This window comes from Odontesthes bonariensis, chromosome 17 (genome assembly GCF_027942865.1).
Source record: "Odontesthes bonariensis isolate fOdoBon6 chromosome 17, fOdoBon6.hap1, whole genome shotgun sequence".
In the NCBI taxonomy this organism is placed as follows: Eukaryota; Metazoa; Chordata; class Actinopteri; order Atheriniformes; family Atherinopsidae; genus Odontesthes; species Odontesthes bonariensis.
Window position 1 is genome coordinate 3418077 of NC_134522.1, and position 12988 is coordinate 3431064.

Below are 12988 nucleotides of genomic sequence, written 5' to 3' on the forward strand. Positions count from 1 at the left end.
CTGGACTTTAAGACATTGCTTTATGCTTGGTATTCCTCATAGTGCCAGAATGAAATATATTTGAAAAATGGAACTTTTCAAGCTTTTAGACTAATGCCTTAGTTTCTACTTTCAGGGGCGGAGTTTAAGTCCAACGGCCAATCACAAACAGCATCACCATATCATTGTCCAGAAAATACAGTACATCCAGGAGACTTTGAGTGATGCACCGTGGATGCTGTGCGTAGTTGGACCAGTCCACTTCAAAAATAAAGACACATGAAATTCACTCTTGCGCAGAGGCAATATCATAGTCTATGAAGTTCTACTGAGACGTTATTATTGCTAGTTGAAAACTTTACCCAATACCCCGCCATGATGACTTGAAATACAGTCAGCTACGGCAATTTTTGCTAGTCTCTGAGGAGACTGTAAATGTGTTAATGGAAATTTATGAATAGAATTTACTTGGATCCCACATCCTGCTCAAAGACATAGGACATTTGGAATCACAAGGACATTGGATTAATTACGTACTCCCTCATCTAAATCAATGGATGTGGAAATGCAAAATCCGATTTAAAACTATTCCTTTGATGCGGAAAAAAGCTAATACTCCAGATTGCCAGAAGGAATACGCCAAGGACCTGTGGCGTCGGCTCCAGCTGTTTTATGGACAACGACTGCTTTAGGCAGGACTGACCAGAGAAGAAACCTCGCAAACTGAACCTGTTGTTAAAAAGTGCTGACACAAAGGAAACCTAAGAAAAACTCTGGAAAGAGAGGAGCAAAACAGTAATAAAGACTCTCACACTAAGCCGAATAAAGCAAGGACATACAGATGATATGAGCCTTCCAGATCCAAAGGCTTGAAAACAGGTAATATGTTTTTAGTATTTCCCTTCAACTGTCCCTGAAAAATATGCCCTATCTGTGAAGGAAGCTTAATTAGTTTCCGAGTGTCATTACCTGTGAAAGTTTGGCTGCTTAGATCTGGGACTTTGAGACTGTCATTGCTGCCATGCAGTTGCCAGCAAGAAGTGTTCTATCAGGATGGTGACAGATTGTTTCCCTTTAGAATTTCCTCTCTCAAATGAAGTTTCCCATCATCTGTTGGAGGCCTTGTTTGAGGATTTTTTTCTTCTTGTCCCTCTGGAATTTAAGACATTACTTTATGCTTGGCAATCCTCATAGTGTCAGAATGAAATATATTTGAAAAATGGAACTTTTCAAGCTTTTAGACTAATGCCTTAGTTTCTACTTTAAGGGGCGGAGTTTAAGTCCAACGGCCAATCACAAACAGCATCACCATATCATTGTCCAGAAAATACAGTACATCCAGGAGACTTTGAGTGATGCACCGTGGATGCTGTGCGTAGTTGGACCAGTCCACTTCAAAAATAAAGACACATGAAATTCACTCTTGCGCAGAGGCAATATCATAGTCTATGAAGTTCTACTGAGACGTGATTATTGCTAGTTGAAAACTTTACCCAATACCCCGCCATGATGACTTGAAATATAGTCAGCTACGGCAATTTTTGCTAGTCTCTGAGGAGACTGTAAATTGTATTAATGGAAATTTATGAATAGAATTTACTTGGATCCCACATCCTGCTCAAAGACATAGGACATTTGGAATCACAAGGACATTGGATTAATTACGTACTCCCTCATCCAAATCAATGGATGTGGAAGTGCAAAATCCGATTTAAAACTATTCCTTTGATGCGGAAAAAAGCTAATACTCCAGATTGCCAGAAGGAATACGCCAAGGACCTGTGACGTCGGCTCCGGCTGTTTTATGGACAACGACTGCTTTAGGCAGGACTGACCAGAGAAGAAACCTCGCAAACTGAACCTGTTGTTAAAAAGTGCTGACACAAAGGAAACCTAAGAAAAACTCTGGAAAGAGAGGAGCAAAACAGTAATAAAGACTCTCACACTAAGCCGAATAAAGCAAGGACATACAGATGATATGAGCCTTCCAGATCCAAAGGCTTGAAAACAGGTAATATGTTTTTAGTATTTCCCTTCAACTGTCCCTGAAAAATATGCCCTATCTGTGAAGGAAGCTTAATTAGTTTCCGAGTGTCATTACCTGTGAAAGTTTGGCTGCTTAGATCTGGGACTTTGAGACTGTCATTGCTGCCATGCAGTTGCCAGCAAGAAGTGTTCTATCAGGATGGTGACAGATTGTTTCCCTTTAGAATTTCCTCTCTCAAATGAAGTTTCCCATCATCTGTTGGAGGCCTTGTTTGAGGATTTTTTTCTTCTTGTCCCTCTGGAATTTAAGACATTACTTTATGCTTGGCAATCCTCATAGTGTCAGAATGAAATATATTTGAAAAATGGAACTTTTCAAGCTTTTAGACTAATGCCTTAGTTTCTACTTTAAGGGGCGGAGTTTAAGTCCAACGGCCAATCACAAACAGCATCACCATATCATTGTCCAGAAAATACAGTACATCCAGGAGACTTTGAGTGATGCACCGTGGATGCTGTGCGTAGTTGGACCAGTCCACTTCAAAAATAAAGACACATGAAATTCACTCTTGCGCAGAGGCAATATCATAGTCTATGAAGTTCTACTGAGACGTGATTATTGCTAGTTGAAAACTTTACCCAATACCCCGCCATGATGACTTGAAATATAGTCAGCTACGGCAATTTTTGCTAGTCTCTGAGGAGACTGTAAATTGTATTAATGGAAATTTATGAATAGAATTTACTTGGATCCCACATCCTGCTCAAAGACATAGGACATTTGGAATCACAAGGACATTGGATTAATTACGTACTCCCTCATCCAAATCAATGGATGTGGAAGTGCAAAATCCGATTTAAAACTATTCCTTTGATGCGGAAAAAAGCTAATACTCCAGATTGCCAGAAGGAATACGCCAAGGACCTGTGACGTCGGCTCCGGCTGTTTTATGGACAACGACTGCTTTAGGCAGGACTGACCAGAGAAGAAACCTCGCAAACTGAACCTGTTGTTAAAAAGTGCTGACACAAAGGAAACCTAAGAAAAACTCTGGAAAGAGAGGAGCAAAACAGTAATAAACACTCTCACACTAAGCCGAATAAAGCAAGGACATACAGATGATATGAGCCTTCCAGATCCAAAGGCTTGAAAACAGGTAATATGCTTTTAGTATTTCCCTTCAACTGTCCCTGAAAAATATGCCCTATCTGTGAAGGAAGCTTAATTAGTTTCCGAGTGTCATTACCTGTGAAAGTTTGGCTGCTTAGATCTGGGACTTTGAGACTGTCATTGCTGCCATGCAGTTGCCAGCAAGAAATGTTCTATCAGGATGGTGACAGATTGTTTCCCTTTAGAATTTCCTCTCTCAAATGAAGTTTCCCATCATCTGTTGGAGGCCTTGTTTGAGGATTTTTTTCTTCTTGTCCCTCTGGACTTTAAGACATTACTTTATGCTTGGTATTCCTCATAGTGCCAGAATGAAATATATTTGAAAAATGGAACTTTTCAAGCTTTTAGACTAATGCCTTAGTTTCTACTTTCAGGGGCGGAGTTTAAGTCCAACGGCCAATCACAAACAGCATCACCATATCATTGTCCAGAAAATACAGTACATCCAGGAGACTTTGAGTGATGCACCGTGGATGCTGTGCGTAGTTGGACCAGTCCACTTCAAAAACAAAGACACATGAAATTCACTCTTGCGCAGAGGCAATATCATAGTCTATGAAGTTCTACTGAGACGTGATTATTGCTAGTTGAAAACTTTACCCAATACCCCGCCATGATGACTTGAAATATAGTCAGCTACGGCAATTTTTGCTAGTCTCTGAGGAGACTGTAAATTGTATTAATGGAAATTTATGAATAGAATTTACTTGGATCCCACATCCTGCTCAAAGACATAGGACATTTGGAATCACAAGGACATTGGATTAATTACGTACTCCCTCATCTAAATCAATGGATGTGGAAGTGCAAAATCCGATTTAAAACTATTCCTTTGATGCGGAAAAAAGCTAATACTCCAGATTGCCAGAAGGAATACGCCAAGGACCTGTGACGTCGGCTCCGGCTGTTTTATGGACAACGACTGCTTTAGGCAGGACTGACCAGAGAAGAAACCTCGCAAACTGAACCTGTTGTTAAAAAGTGCTGACACAAAGGAAACCTAAGAAAAACTCTGGAAAGAGAGGAGCAAAACAGTAATAAACACTCTCACACTAAGCCGAATAAAGCAAGGACATACAGATGATATGAGCCTTCCAGATCCAAAGGCTTGAAAACAGGTAATATGCTTTTAGTATTTCCCTTCAACTGTCCCTGAAAAATATGCCCTATCTGTGAAGGAAGCTTAATTAGTTTCCGAGTGTCATTACCTGTGAAAGTTTGGCTGCTTAGATCTGGGACTTTGAGACTGTCATTGCTGCCATGCAGTTGCCAGCAAGAAATGTTCTATCAGGATGGTGACAGATTGTTTCCCTTTAGAATTTCCTCTCTCAAATGAAGTTTCCCATCATCTGTTGGAGGCCTTGTTTGAGGATTTTTTTCTTCTTGTCCCTCTGGACTTTAAGACATTACTTTATGCTTGGTATTCCTCATAGTGCCAGAATGAAATATATTTGAAAAATGGAACTTTTCAAGCTTTTAGACTAATGCCTTAGTTTCTACTTTAAGGGGCGGAGTTTAAGTCCAACGGCCAATCACAAACAGCATCACCATATCATTGTCCAGAAAATACAGTACATCCAGGAGACTTTGAGTGATGCACCGTGGATGCTGTGCGTAGTTGGACCAGTCCACTTCAAAAATAAAGACACATGAAATTCACTCTTGCGCAGAGGCAATATCATAGTCTATGAAGTTCTACTGAGACGTGATTATTGCTAGTTGAAAACTTTACCCAATACCCCGCCATGATGACTTGAAATATAGTCAGCTACGGCAATTTTTGCTAGTCTCTGAGGAGACTGTAAATGTGTTAATGGAAATTTATGAATAGAATTTACTTGGATCCCACATCCTGCTCAAAGACATAGGACATTTGGAATCACAAGGACAGTGGGTTAATTACGTACTCCCTCATCTAAATCAATGGATGTGGAAGTGCAAAATCCGATTTAAAACTATTCCTTTGATGCGGAAAAAAGCTAATACTCCAGATTGCCAGAAGGAATACGCCAAGGACCTGTGACGTCGGCTCCGGCTGTTTTATGGACAACGACTGCTTTAGGCAGGACTGACCAGAGAAGAAACCTCGCAAACTGAACCTGTTGTTAAAAAGTGCTGACACAAAGGAAACCTAAGAAAAACTCTGGAAAGAGAGGAGCAAAACAGTAATAAACACTCTCACACTAAGCCGAATAAAGCAAGGACATACAGATGATATGAGCCTTCCAGATCCAAAGGCTTGAAAACAGGTAATATGCTTTTAGTATTTCCCTTCAACTGTCCCTGAAAAATATGCCCTATCTGTGAAGGAAGCTTAATTAGTTTCCGAGTGTCATTACCTGTGAAAGTTTGGCTGCTTAGATCTGGGACTTTGAGACTGTCATTGCTGCCATGCAGTTGCCAGCAAGAAATGTTCTATCAGGATGGTGACAGATTGTTTCCCTTTAGAATTTCCTCTCTCAAATGAAGTTTCCCATCATCTGTTGGAGGCCTTGTTTGAGGATTTTTTTCTTCTTGTCCCTCTGGACTTTAAGACATTACTTTATGCTTGGTATTCCTCATAGTGCCAGAATGAAATATATTTGAAAAATGGAACTTTTCAAGCTTTTAGACTAATGCCTTAGTTTCTACTTTAAGGGGCGGAGTTTAAGTCCAACGGCCAATCACAAACAGCATCACCATATCATTGTCCACAAAATACAGTACATCCAGGAGACTTTGAGTGATGCACCGTGGATGCTGTGCGTAGTTGGACCAGTCCACTTCAAAAATAAAGACACATGAAATTCACTCTTGCACAGAGGCAATATCATAGTCTATGAAGTTCTACTGAGACGTGATTATTGCTAGTTGAAAACTTTACCCAATACCCCGCCATGATGACTTGAAATATAGTCAGCTACGGCAATTTTTGCTAGTCTCTGAGGAGACTGTAAATGTGTTAATGGAAATTTATGAATAGAATTTACTTGGATCCCACTTCCTGCTCAAAGACATAGGACATTTGGAATCACAAGGACAGTGGGTTAATTACGTACTCCCTCATCTAAATCAATGGATGTGGAAGTGCAAAATCCGATTTAAAACTATTCCTTTGATGCGGAAAAAAGCTAATACTCCAGATTGCCAGAAGGAATACGCCAAGGACCTGTGACGTCGGCTCCGGCTGTTTTATGGACAACGACTGCTTTAGGCAGGACTGACCAGAGAAGAAACCTCGCAAACTGAACCTGTTGTTAAAAAGTGCTGACACAAAGGAAACCTAAGAAAAACTCTGGAAAGAGAGGAGCAAAACAGTAATAAAGACTCTCACACTAAGCCGAATAAAGCAAGGACATACAGATGATATGAGCCTTCCAGATCCAAAGGCTTGAAAACAGGTAATATGTTTTTAGTATTTCCCTTCAACTGTCCCTGAAAAATATGCCCTATCTGTGAAGGAAGCTTAATTAGTTTCCGAGTGTCATTACCTGTGAAAGTTTGGCTGCTTAGATCTGGGACTTTGAGACTGTCATTGCTGCCATGCAGTTGCCAGCAAGAAGTGTTCTATCAGGATGGTGACAGATTGTTTCCCTTTAGAATTTCCTCTCTCAAATGAAGTTTCCCATCATCTGTTGGAGGCCTTGTTTGAGGATTTTTTTCTTCTTGTCCCTCTGGAATTTAAGACATTACTTTATGCTTGGCAATCCTCATAGTGCCAGAATGAAATATATTTGAAAAATGGAACTTTTCAAGCTTTTAGAGTAATGCCTTAGTTTCTACTTTAAGGGGCGGAGTTTAAGTCCAACGGCCAATCACAAACAGCATCACCATATCATTGTCCAGAAAATACAGTACATCCAGGAGACTTTGAGTGATGCACCGTGGATGCTGTGCGTAGTTGGACCAGTCCACTTCAAAAATAAAGACACATGAAATTCACTCTTGCGCAGAGGCAATATCATAGTCTATGAAGTTCTACTGAGACGTGATTATTGCTAGTTGAAAACTTTACCCAATACCCCGCCATGATGACTTGAAATACAGTCAGCTACGGCAATTTTTGCTAGTCTCTGAGGAGACTGTAAATGTGTTAATGGAAATTTATGAATAGAATTTACTTGGATCCCACATCATGCTCAAAGACATAGGACATTTGGAATCACAAGGACATTGGATTAATTATGTACTCCCTCATCTAAATCAATGGATGTGGAAATGCAAAATCCGATTTAAAACTATTCCTTTGATGCGGAAAAAAGCTAATACTCCAGATTGCCAGAAGGAATACGCCAAGGACCTGTGACGTCGGCTCCGGCTGTTTTATGGACAACGACTGTTTTAGGCAGGACTGACCAGAGAAGAAACCTCGCAAACTGAACCTGTTGTTAAAAAGTGCTGACACAAAGGAAACCTAAGAAAAACTCTGGAAAGAGAGGAGCAAAACAGTAATAAAGACTCTCACACTAAGCCGAATAAAGCAAGGACATACAGATGATATGAGCCTTCCAGATCCAAAGGCTTGAAAACAGGTAATATGTTTTTAGTATTTCCCTTCAACTGTCCCTGAAAAATATGCCCTATCTGTGAAGGAAGCTTAATTAGTTTCCGAGTGTCATTACCTGTGAAAGTTTGGCTGCTTCGATCTGGGACTTTGAGACTGTCATTGCTGCCATGCAGTTGCCAGCAAGAAGTGTTCTATCAGGATGGTGACAGATTGTTTCCCTTTAGAATTTCCTCTCTCAAATGAAGTTTCCCATCATCTGTTGGAGGCCTTGTTTGAGGATTTTTTTCTTCTTGTCCCTCTGGAATTTAAGACATTACTTTATGCTTGGCAATCCTCATAGTGTCAGAATGAAATATATTTGAAAAATGGAACTTTTCAAGCTTTTAGAGTAATGCCTTAGCTTCTACTTTAAGGGGCGGAGTTTAAGTCCAACGGCCAATCACAAACAGCATCACCATATCATTGTCCAGAAAATACAGTACATCCAGGAGACTTTGAGTGATGCACCGTGGATGCTGTGCGTAGTTGGACCAGTCCACTTCAAAAATAAAGACACATGAAATTCACTCTTGCGCAGAGGAAATATCATAGTCTATGAAGTTCTACTGAGACGTGATTATTGCTAGTTGAAAACTTTACCCAATACCCCGCCATGATGACTTGAAATATAGTCAGCTACGGCAATTTTTGCTAGTCTCTGAGGAGACTGTAAATGTGTTAATGGAAATTTATGAATAGAATTTACTTGGATCCCACTTCCTGCTCAAAGACATAGGACATTTGGAATCACAAGGACAGTGGGTTAATTACGTACTCCCTCATCTAAATCAATGGATGTGGAAGTGCAAAATCCGATTTAAAACTATTCCTTTGATGCGGAAAAAAGCTAATACTCCAGATTGCCAGAAGGAATACGCCAAGGACCTGTGACGTCGGCTCCGGCTGTTTTATGGACAACGACTGCTTTAGGCAGGACTGACCAGAGAAGAAACCTCGCAAACTGAACCTGTTGTTAAAAAGTGCTGACACAAAGGAAACCTAAGAAAAACTCTGGAAAGAGAGGAGCAAAACAGTAATAAAGACTCTCACACTAAGCCGAATAAAGCAAGGACATACAGATGATATGAGCCTTCCAGATCCAAAGGCTTGAAAACAGGTAATATGTTTTTAGTATTTCCCTTCAACTGTCCCTGAAAAATATGCCCTATCTGTGAAGGAAGCTTAATTAGTTTCCGAGTGTCATTACCTGTGAAAGTTTGGCTGCTTAGATCTGGGACTTTGAGACTGTCATTGCTGCCATGCAGTTGCCAGCAAGAAGTGTTCTATCAGGATGGTGACAGATTGTTTCCCTTTAGAATTTCCTCTCTCAAATGAAGTTTCCCATCATCTGTTGGAGGCCTTGTTTGAGGATTTTTTTCTTCTTGTCCCTCTGGACTTTAAGACATTACTTTATGCTTGGCAATCCTCATAGTGTCAGAATGAAATATATTTGAAAAATGGAACTTTTCAAGCTTTTAGACTAATGCCTTAGTTTCTACTTTAAGGGGCGGAGTTTAAGTCCAACGGCCAATCACAAACAGCATCACCATATCATTGTCCAGAAAATACAGTACATCCAGGAGACTTTGAGTGATGCACCGTGGATGCTGTGCGTAGTTGGACCAGTCCACTTCAAAAATAAAGACACATGAAATTCACTCTTGCACAGAGGCAATATCATAGTCTATGAAGTTCTACTGAGACGTGATTATTGCTAGTTGAAAACTTTACCCAATACCCCGCCATGATGACTTGAAATATAGTCAGCTACGGCAATTTTTGCTAGTCTCTGAGGAGACTGTAAATGTGTTAATGGAAATTTATGAATAGAATTTACTTGGATCCCACTTCCTGCTCAAAGACATAGGACATTTGGAATCACAAGGACAGTGGGTTAATTACGTACTCCCTCATCTAAATCAATGGATGTGGAAGTGCAAAATCCGATTTAAAACTATTCCTTTGATGCGGAAAAAAGCTAATACTCCAGATTGCCAGAAGGAATACGCCAAGGACCTGTGACGTCGGCTCCGGCTGTTTTATGGACAACGACTGCTTTAGGCAGGACTGACCAGAGAAGAAACCTCGCAAACTGAACCTGTTGTTAAAAAGTGCTGACACAAAGGAAACCTAAGAAAAACTCTGGAAAGAGAGGAGCAAAACAGTAATAAAGACTCTCACACTAAGCCGAATAAAGCAAGGACATACAGATGATATGAGCCTTCCAGATCCAAAGGCTTGAAAACAGGTAATATGTTTTTAGTATTTCCCTTCAACTGTCCCTGAAAAATATGCCCTATCTGTGAAGGAAGCTTAATTAGTTTCCGAGTGTCATTACCTGTGAAAGTTTGGCTGCTTAGATCTGGGACTTTGAGACTGTCATTGCTGCCATGCAGTTGCCAGCAAGAAGTGTTCTATCAGGATGGTGACAGATTGTTTCCCTTTAGAATTTCCTCTCTCAAATGAAGTTTCCCATCATCTGTTGGAGGCCTTGTTTGAGGATTTTTTTCTTCTTGTCCCTCTGGAATTTAAGACATTACTTTATGCTTGGCAATCCTCATAGTGTCAGAATGAAATATATTTGAAAAATGGAACTTTTCAAGCTTTTAGACTAATGCCTTAGTTTCTACTTTAAGGGGCGGAGTTTAAGTCCAACGGCCAATCACAAACAGCATCACCATATCATTGTCCAGAAAATACAGTACATCCAGGAGACTTTGAGTGATGCACCGTGGATGCTGTGCGTAGTTGGACCAGTCCACTTCAAAAATAAAGACACATGAAATTCACTCTTGCGCAGAGGCAATATCATAGTCTATGAAGTTCTACTGAGACGTGATTATTGCTAGTTGAAAACTTTACCCAATACCCCGCCATGATGACTTGAAATACAGTCAGCTACGGCAATTTTTGCTAGTCTCTGAGGAGACTGTAAATGTGTTAATGGAAATTTATGAATAGAATTTACTTGGATCCCACATCCTGCTCAAAGACATAGGACATTTGGAATCACCAGGACATTGGATTAATTACGTACTCCCTCATCTAAATCAATGGATGTGGAAGTGCAAAATCCGATTTAAAACTATTCCTTTGATGCGGAAAAAAGCTAATACTCCAGATTGCCAGAAGGAATACGCCAAGGACCTGTGACGTCGGCTCCGGCTGTTTTATGGACAACGACTGCTTTAGGCAGGACTGACCAGAGAAGAAACCTCGCAAACTGAACCTGTTGTTAAAAAGTGCTGACACAAAGGAAACCTAAGAAAAACTCTGGAAAGAGAGGAGCAAAACAGTAATAAACACTCTCACACTAAGCCGAATAAAGCAAGGACATACAGATGATATGAGCCTTCCAGATCCAAAGGCTTGAAAACAGGTAATATGCTTTTAGTATTTCCCTTCAACTGTCCCTGAAAAATATGCCCTATCTGTGAAGGAAGCTTAATTAGTTTCCGAGTGTCATTACCTGTGAAAGTTTGGCTGCTTCGATCTGGGACTTTGAGACTGTCATTGCTGCCATGCAGTTGCCAGCAAGAAGTGTTCTATCAGGATGGTGACAGATTGTTTCCCTTTAGAATTTCCTCTCTCAAATGAAGTTTCCCATCGTCTGTTGGAGGCCTTGTTTGAGGATTTTTTTCTTCTTGTCCCTCTGGAATTTAAGACATTACTTTATGCTTGGCAATCCTCATAGTGTCAGAATGAAATATATTTGAAAAATGGAACTTTTCAAGCTTTTAGAGTAATGCCTTAGCTTCTACTTTAAGGGGCGGAGTTTAAGTCCAACGGCCAATCACAAACAGCATCACCATATCATTGTCCAGAAAATACAGTACATCCAGGAGACTTTGAGTGATGCACCGTGGATGCTGTGCGTAGTTGGACCAGTCCACTTCAAAAACAAAGACACATGAAATTCACTCTTGCGCAGAGGCAATATCATAGTCTATGAAGTTCTACTGAGACGTGATTATTGCTAGTTGAAAACTTTACCCAATACCCCGCCATGATGACTTGAAATATAGTCAGCTACGGCAATTTTTGCTAGTCTCTGAGGAGACTGTAAATGTGTTAATGGAAATTTATGAATAGAATTTACTTGGATCCCACATCCTGCTCAAAGACATAGGACATTTGGAATCACAAGGACATTGGATTAATTACGTACTCCCTCATCTAAATCAATGGATGTGGAAGTGCAAAATCCAATTTAAAACTATTCCTTTGATGCGGAAAAAAGCTAATACTCCAGATTGCCAGAAGGAATACGCCAAGGACCTGTGACGTCGGCTCCGGCTGTTTTATGGACAACGACTGTTTTAGGCAGGACTGACCAGAGAAGAAACCTCGCAAACTGAACCTGTTGTTAAAAAGTGCTGACACAAAGGAAACCTAAGAAAAACTCTGGAAAGAGAGGAGCAAAACAGTAATAAAGACTCTCACACTAAGCCGAATAAAGCAAGGACATACAGATGATATGAGCCTTCCAGATCCAAAGGCTTGAAAACAGGTAATATGTTTTTAGTATTTCCCTTCAACTGTCCCTGAAAAATATGCCCTATCTGTGAAGGAAGCTTAATTAGTTTCCGAGTGTCATTACCTGTGAAAGTTTGGCTGCTTAGATCTGGGACTTTGAGACTGTCATTGCTGCCATGCAGTTGCCAGCAAGAAGTGTTCTATCAGGATGGTGACAGATTGTTTCCCTTTAGAATTTCCTCTCTCAAATGAAGTTTCCCATCGTCTGTTGGAGGCCTTGTTTGAGGATTTTTTTCTTCTTGTCCCTCTGGAATTTAAGACATTACTTTATGCTTGGCAATCCTCATAGTGTCAGAATGAAATATATTTGAAAAATGGAACTTTTCAAGCTTTTAGACTAATGCCTTAGTTTCTACTTTAAGGGGCGGAGTTTAAGTCCAACGGCCAATCACAAACAGCATCACCATATCATTGTCCAGAAAATACAGTACATCCAGGAGACTTTGAGTGATGCACCGTGGATGCTGTGCATAGTTGGACCAGTCCACTTCAAAAATAAAGACACATGAAATTCACTCTTGCGCAGAGGCAATATCATAGTCTATGAAGTTCTACTGAGACGTGATTATTGCTAGTTGAAAACTTTACCCAATACCCCGCCATGATGACTTGAAATACAGTCAGCTACGGCAATTTTTGCTAGTCTCTGAGGAGACTGTAAATGTGTTAATGGAAATTTATGAATAGAATTTACTTGGATCCCACATCCTGCTCAAAGACATAGGACATTTGGAATCACAAGGACATTGGATTAATTATGTACTCCCTCATCTAAATCAATGGATGTGGAA

General features: G+C 40.3%; 12 non-coding genes across 12 annotated transcripts; all 12 read left to right on the forward strand.

Annotated features, from left to right (window-relative positions):
• Positions 1 to 267: 267 nt before the first annotated feature.
• LOC142366954 (U4 spliceosomal RNA) lies at positions 268 to 408 on the forward strand. Its single transcript, XR_012766937.1, has one exon. It is a non-coding gene; the product is annotated as a U4 spliceosomal RNA (small nuclear RNA).
• A 990-nt stretch (positions 409 to 1398) lies between these two features.
• On the forward strand, positions 1399 to 1539 carry LOC142366994 (U4 spliceosomal RNA). Its single transcript, XR_012766970.1, has one exon. It is a non-coding gene; the product is annotated as a U4 spliceosomal RNA (small nuclear RNA).
• Positions 1540 to 2530: 991 nt separating this feature from the next.
• LOC142366995 (U4 spliceosomal RNA) lies at positions 2531 to 2671 on the forward strand. The gene has a single exon (XR_012766972.1). It is a non-coding gene; the product is annotated as a U4 spliceosomal RNA (small nuclear RNA).
• Positions 2672 to 3662: 991 nt separating this feature from the next.
• Positions 3663 to 3803, forward strand: LOC142366996 (U4 spliceosomal RNA). The gene has a single exon (XR_012766973.1). It is a non-coding gene; the product is annotated as a U4 spliceosomal RNA (small nuclear RNA).
• A 991-nt stretch (positions 3804 to 4794) lies between these two features.
• LOC142366997 (U4 spliceosomal RNA) lies at positions 4795 to 4935 on the forward strand. Its single transcript, XR_012766974.1, has one exon. It is a non-coding gene; the product is annotated as a U4 spliceosomal RNA (small nuclear RNA).
• Positions 4936 to 5925: 990 nt separating this feature from the next.
• On the forward strand, positions 5926 to 6066 carry LOC142366944 (U4 spliceosomal RNA). Its single transcript, XR_012766927.1, has one exon. It is a non-coding gene; the product is annotated as a U4 spliceosomal RNA (small nuclear RNA).
• Positions 6067 to 7056: 990 nt separating this feature from the next.
• Positions 7057 to 7197, forward strand: LOC142366936 (U4 spliceosomal RNA). Its single transcript, XR_012766918.1, has one exon. It is a non-coding gene; the product is annotated as a U4 spliceosomal RNA (small nuclear RNA).
• Positions 7198 to 8187: 990 nt separating this feature from the next.
• LOC142366940 (U4 spliceosomal RNA) lies at positions 8188 to 8328 on the forward strand. Its single transcript, XR_012766923.1, has one exon. It is a non-coding gene; the product is annotated as a U4 spliceosomal RNA (small nuclear RNA).
• A 990-nt stretch (positions 8329 to 9318) lies between these two features.
• Positions 9319 to 9459, forward strand: LOC142366946 (U4 spliceosomal RNA). Its single transcript, XR_012766928.1, has one exon. It is a non-coding gene; the product is annotated as a U4 spliceosomal RNA (small nuclear RNA).
• Positions 9460 to 10449: 990 nt separating this feature from the next.
• Positions 10450 to 10590, forward strand: LOC142366937 (U4 spliceosomal RNA). Its single transcript, XR_012766919.1, has one exon. It is a non-coding gene; the product is annotated as a U4 spliceosomal RNA (small nuclear RNA).
• A 990-nt stretch (positions 10591 to 11580) lies between these two features.
• LOC142366998 (U4 spliceosomal RNA) lies at positions 11581 to 11721 on the forward strand. Its single transcript, XR_012766975.1, has one exon. It is a non-coding gene; the product is annotated as a U4 spliceosomal RNA (small nuclear RNA).
• A 990-nt stretch (positions 11722 to 12711) lies between these two features.
• LOC142366938 (U4 spliceosomal RNA) lies at positions 12712 to 12852 on the forward strand. Its single transcript, XR_012766920.1, has one exon. It is a non-coding gene; the product is annotated as a U4 spliceosomal RNA (small nuclear RNA).
• The last annotated feature ends 136 nt before the right edge of the window (positions 12853 to 12988 follow it).